This window comes from Delphinus delphis, chromosome 1, assembly GCF_949987515.2.
Source record: "Delphinus delphis chromosome 1, mDelDel1.2, whole genome shotgun sequence".
In the NCBI taxonomy this organism is placed as follows: Eukaryota; Metazoa; Chordata; class Mammalia; order Artiodactyla; family Delphinidae; genus Delphinus; species Delphinus delphis.
The window spans coordinates 153,722,248-153,728,811 of NC_082683.1; the positions used below are offsets into that span (position 1 = coordinate 153,722,248).

General features: G+C 42.0%; 1 pseudogene; it reads left to right on the forward strand.

The window, feature by feature from the left end:
• Positions 1–3,272: 3,272 nt before the first annotated feature.
• On the forward strand, positions 3,273–6,564 carry LOC132424678 (UDP-N-acetylglucosamine--peptide N-acetylglucosaminyltransferase 110 kDa subunit pseudogene; annotated as a pseudogene).

Sequence of the window (6,564 nt, forward strand, 5' to 3'; positions counted from 1 at the left end):
GAGGGAAATTGTGAATGTGACTTTCTAAATTGTGGAGGAACTAACCACTGTAAATGTGCCTTGAACTATGTTGTTTAATTTGACCAGTCAGATCAATGACTTTCCCCTTGAATGAAATGCTGCTACGTATATGAGCAGAAAAACAAAACTGGTATGAGGAATAGATAGCTAGTGGGAAGCAGCTGCATAGCACAGGGAGATGTGCTTGGTGCTTTGTGACCACCTAGAGGGGTGGGATAGGGAGGGTGGGAGGGAGGGAGATGCAAGAGGGAAGAGATATGGGGACATATGTATAACTGATTTACTTTGTTATAAAGCAGGAACTAACACACCATTGTAAAGCAATTATACTCCAATAAAGATGTTAAAAAAAAAAACTGGTATAAGGAGATGGAGAGACTGGGAGTCTTATTTTCCCACCAATTAACTTTGCCTCTGACCATGACCTTCCCTTTGAGTCTCCTAGATCTTGGGGATGATCGCAGCCCCTTGGGTTGGGTGACGGCAACCCCATCTTTACTAGAACCTCCATAGTTAACTTTGATTTTTCCCACTCCGTCTATCCATCCCATGTATGCAGTCAGACATTTGATCTTGAACTTTTCCTGACAAAATATGCTTGAATATAACCATTTCTTTTCGCTCCCACTGCTACTGCTATTGTCACTGCCTTAACTAGGGCTTTATCTTTAAGTTCTTTATATAAATATATAAATATCTATATATAAATATAATACACAAATAAATAAAATATAATATTAATTCTGATGATTTTAAAGTCTTTTCTTGATAAAGACTTTTCCTGATAAAGATACACAATATCTTATATAAATATTTTTGTATTATCTGTTCTTTTCTTAGAATTTTAGTCATATGATTCTATCTCTTGGTTTGTCTAGAACTTTTTGATTGAATGCTGGCTATTTTATTTGGCTTTTTTTGTTTTTCTCAGTGTAAACATTGTTTTGCTTCAAAATATTTTATTCTACCTGGAAGTAGCAAATCTTCAAATTACAATTTTTTAAATGCTTTCAAATATCAATACTATAGGTGTTACAAAATCTAGAAAAATGACATTTAAAAATTAACTACTGCCACATGTGTCTCTATAAAACTTTTCCCCCACTCTTTTAGCTATATATTCTTTAACTGCCTCCTCATACGACAGTTTATGTATTTTCGAAATAAAATTTTAAGAAATAAACTTTGTAGTTTTTAGACATAGATTTCTTGTAACATTGATTAGAATTTGCTTCTAGTTATTAATAGTTTAGAAAAGTTTATTTCAGCTTCACAATTTATTATTGATAATGTCACATTAATTTTCATTGTTAACTTTGAGAAAACCTCTATGGATTACTTCCTCATAAATATTTACTATTATAAATGCATTACTGATTTCAGTACTGCTATAGGTTTGTGCATTACAGGAATTCTGATAAAATACTCATTCACACCATTCCATTACACACATTGTTGATGGAGTATATTCTTTTATTTATTTATTTATTTATTTATTTTTGGCTGTGTTGGGTCTTCGTTGCTGTGCGCAGGCTCTCTCTACTTGTAGGGAGTGGGGGCTACTCTTCGTTGCGGTGCACAGGCTTCTCATTGCGGTGGCTTCTCTTTTTGCAGAGCACGGGCACTAGGCATGCAGGCTTCAGTAGTTGTGGCTCGCAGGCTCAGTAGTCGTGGCTCACGGGCTCTAGAGCGCAGGTTCCGTAGTTGTGGCACACCGGCTTAGTTGCTCCGTGGCATGTGGGATCTTCCTGGACCAGGGCTCAAACCCTTGTCCCCTGCATTGGCAGGTGGCTTCTTAACCACTGTGCCATCAGGGAAGCCCCTGGAGTATATTCTTGACAGAAGAAAATTTCCGTTTTGACTAAGCATTGATGAGAACTGAATCTTTGACTTATCTTTCACATGCCTGATGATTGAAATAATTTTCCACAGAATAGCTTCTGGTTTTGTACTTTTCAGTTCTTTTTATCTTCTTCAAACACACATGCTTTGAGAGCTGTGAAGTGCAAGACATGGCAATATTGTAAGGTGGTTTTTGTCCTTATGCTTCTGTGTCTTGTGCTAGTTAAGTCAGTAGAGTAGTCAGTATGAGTACTGGAAGTTATTCCTGTAATGGGATAGTATATAGTCAATTACATATGGCGTTGTCTGAAAATCACATAATAGCCTCACTTAAAACATCTCCTTAGGGCTTCCCTAGTGACACAGTGCTTGAGAGTCCACCTGCCGACGCAGGGGACACAGGTTCATGTCCCGGTCCGGGAAGATCCCACATGCCGCGGAGCGGCTAGCCCCGTGAGCCACGGCCGCTGAGCCTGTGCGTCCAGAGCCTGTGCTCCACAACGGGAGAGGCCACAACAGTGAGGGGCCCGCGTACCACAGAAAAAATAAAACCTCCTTAGCCAGATTTCAAAAAAGCCTGTGGTCATTCCAGTATGATCCAACATAGCGGAATATGATAGAAGGAAAATTGGCAAAGAAAGAGATGCTGGTCTTACCTGATGGAAGTTAAAATATCTCACTTTTGACAATTTTGCAAAAACCCATAATTCCATGAACTAATTTCTAGGGTTCTTCATAGGACCTAAAAAGGAACCCATAGAGTTGTGGAACAACAATAGAAGCTGCTGTGATGAGAAGCCCGGGCACCGCAACAGAGTAGCCCCCGCTCGCCGCAACTAGAGAAAGTCTGCACGCAGCATTGAAGACCCAACGCAGCCAAAATAAAAATAAATAAATAAAGATAAATAAATTTATTTTAAAAAAAGTAATACTCAGGTTTGAGGCATGAGAAATATGATGAGGAGAAATTAGCTAATCCTTTCAGAACTTTTAAAATATCAAACTCAGTCTCTAAGATTTTAGCATTATATACAACATCGGTTACTTATTAGTGGTTTGGGAAGGCCAATTTAAAATTTTCTGATCTTACTGTATTGAAATTCACAGCCCTGTTTTCCACATTGACTATATGAATGATGAAGTAAAGTCAATCATGTATTTCCTTTCCAACTGGACAGAAAACAAAATTTTAAAAAGTGTTTGGACTACTGACTTTTGATTTCTTCTAAGGCAAGTATATAGGTAATTTTTATTCCCTGATTAGGAGAAAAATGGTGGAAGAGGGCAGGGTTAAGAATTAAGATTTCAAGAGCATGAGAGGTAGATGGCCAACCAGAGTTCCTAAGTTTCGGTGCCTGTAACTGTTGCCGCTGCTTAAGCCTGCCAAAGCAGTGGTACGTCTGCTGCCCTCATATTTCCTACCTCTAGAAACATTCTTGCCAGTAGTGGCGGCAGGGGGACTCAATTACCCCCTTTTCTCACTCTCTCCAGAAGCTCCAGATGGCGTCTTCTGTGGGCAATGTGGCCGACAGCACAGAACCAACGAAACGTATGCTTTCCTTCCAAGGGTTAGCTGAGTTGGCACATCGAGAATATCAGGCAGGAGATTTTGAGGCAGCTGAGAGACACTGCATGCAGCTGTGGAGACAAGAGCCAGACAATACTGGAGTACTTTTATTACTTTCATCTCTACACTTCCAGTGTCGAAGGCTGGACAAATCTGCCCACTTTAGTACTCTGGCAATTAAACAGAACCCTCTTCTGGCAGAAGCCTATTCGAATTTGGGGAATGTGTACAAGGAAAGAGGGCAGTTGCAGGAAGCAACTGAGCATTACCGGCATGCATTGCATCTCAAACCAGATTTCATCAGTGGTTATATTAACCTGGCAGCTGCTTTGGTAGCAGCAGGCGACATGGAAGGGGCAGTACAAGCTTATGTCTCTGCTATTCAGTGCAATCCTGATTTGTACTGTGTTCGCAGTGACCTGGGGAACCTGCTCAAAGCCCTGGGTCGCTTGGAAGGAGCCAAGGCATGTTATTTGAAAGCAATGGAGATGCAACCAAACTTTGCGGTAGCTTGGAGTAATCTTGGCTGTGTTTTCAATGCACAAGGGGAGATTTGCCTTGCAATTCATCACTTTGAAAAGGCTGTCACCCTTGACCCCAATTTTCTGGATGCTTATATCAACTTAGGAAATGTCTTGAAAGAGGCACGGATTTTTCACAGAGCTGTGGCAGCTTACCTTTGTGCCCTAAGCTTGAGCCCAAATCATGCAGTGGTACATGCCAACCTGGCTTGTGTATACTATGAGCATAGGCCTGATAGATCTGGCAATAGACACCTACAGGCGAGCTATTGAATTGCAACCACATTTCCCTGATGCTTACTGCAACCTAGCCAACGCTCTGGAAGAGAAGGGCAGTGTTGCCGAAGCAGAAGATTGTTATAATACAGCTCTGCGGCTGTGTCCCACCCATGCAGACTCTCTGAATAACCTAGCCAATACCAAAGGAGACCAGGGAAACATTGAAGAGGCAGTTCGCTTGTATTGTAAAGCATTAGAAGTCTTCCCAGAGTTTGCTGTTGCCCATTCAAATTTAGCAAGTGTATTGCAGAAGCAGGGAAAACTGCAGGAAGTTCTGATGCATTATTAGGAGGCTGTTCGAATCAGTCCTACCTTTGCTGATGCCTACTGTAACGTGGGAAACACTCTAAAGGAGATGCAAGATGTTCAGGGAGCCTTGCAGTGTTATACTCGTGCCATTCAGATTAACCCTGCATTTGCAGATGCCCACAGCAATCTGGCTTCCATTCACAAGTATTCAGGGAATATTCCAGAAGCAATTGCTTCTTATCACACTGCTCTGAAGCTTGAACCTGATTTTCCCGACGCTTATTGTGATTTGGCTCATTGCCTGCAGATTGTCTGTGATTGGACAGACTATGATGAGCGAATGAAGAAGTTGGTCAGCATTGTGGCTGACCAGCTGGAGAAGAATAGGTTGCCTTCTGTGCAGCCTCATCATAGTATGCTGTATCCTCTTTCTCATGGCTTCAGGAAGGCTATTGCTGAGAGCCATGGGAACCTCTGCTTGGATGAGATCAGTGTCCTTCATAAACCACCGTATGAACATCCAAAAGACTTGAAGCTCAGTGATGGTCGACTGCGTGTAGGATACGTGAGTTCTGACTTTGGGAATCATCCTACTTCTCATCTTATGCAGTCTATTCCAGGCATGCACAATCCTGATAAATTTGAGGTATTCTGTTATGCCCTGAGCCCAGATGATGGCACAAACTTCCGAGCGAAGGTGATGGCAGAAGCCCATCATTTCATTGATCTTTCTCAGATTCCATGCAATGGGAAAGCAGCTGATCGCATCCATCAAGATGGTATACACATCCTTGTAAATATGAATGGTTATACCAGGGGTGCTCGAAATGAACTCTTTGCTCTCAGGCCAGCTCCTATTCAGGCAATGTGGCTGGGCTACCCTGGGACCAGTGGCGTGCTTTTCATGGATTATATCATCACTGATCAGGAAACTTCACCTGCTGAAGTTGCTGAGCAGTATTCTGAGAAACTGGCTTATATGCCCCATACTTTCTTTATTGGTGATCATGCTAATATGTTCCCTCACCTGAAGAAGAAAGCAGTCATCGATTTTAAGTCCAATGGGCACATTTATGACAATCGGATTGTGCTGAATGGCATCGACCTCAAAGCATTTCTTGATAGTCTCCCAGATGTGCAAATTGTCAAGATGAAATGTCCTGATGGAGGAGACAATGCAGACAGCAGTAATACAGCTCTTAATATGCCTGTCATTCCTATGAATACTATTGCAGAGGCAGTTATTGAAATGATTAACAGAGGACAAATTCAGATAACAATTAATGGATTCAGTCTTAGCAATGGACTGGCAACTACCCAGATCAACATTAAGGCTGCCACTGGAGAGGAGGTTCCCTGTACCATTATTGTAACCACACGTTCTCAGTATGGGTTACCGGAAGATGCCATTGTGTACTGTAACATCAATCAGTTATATAAAATTGACCCATCTACTTTGCAGATGTGGGCAAATATTCTGAAGCGTGTTCCCAATAGTGTACTGTGGCTGTTGCGTTTTCCAGCAGTAGGAGAACCTAATATTCAACAGTACGCACAAAATATGGGCCTTCCCCAGAACCGTATCATTTTTTCACCTGTTGCTCCTAAAGGGGAACATGTTCGGAGAGGCCAGCTGGCTGATGTCTGCTTGGACACTCCACTCTGTAATGGACACACCACAGGGATGGATGTCCTTTGGTCAGGGACACCCATGGTGACTATGCCAGGAGAGACTCTTGCTTCCCGAGTTGCAGCTTCCCAGCTCACTTGTTTAGGCTGTCTTGAGCTTATTGCTAAAAATAGACAAGAATATGAAGACATAGCTGTGAAACTGGGAACTGATCTAGAATACCTGAAGAAAATTCGTGGCAAAGTCTGGAAGCAGAGAACATCTAGCCCTCTATTCAACACCAAACAATACACAATGGAACTAGAGCAGCTCTATCTACAGATGTGGGAGCATTATGCAGCTGGCAACAAACCTGATCACATGATTAAGCCTGTTGAAGTCACTGAGTCGGCCTAAATAATGACTGTGTGCACAGGAGAATTACCCCTGTACCTGAGCCTCAACCTTCTGGGGGA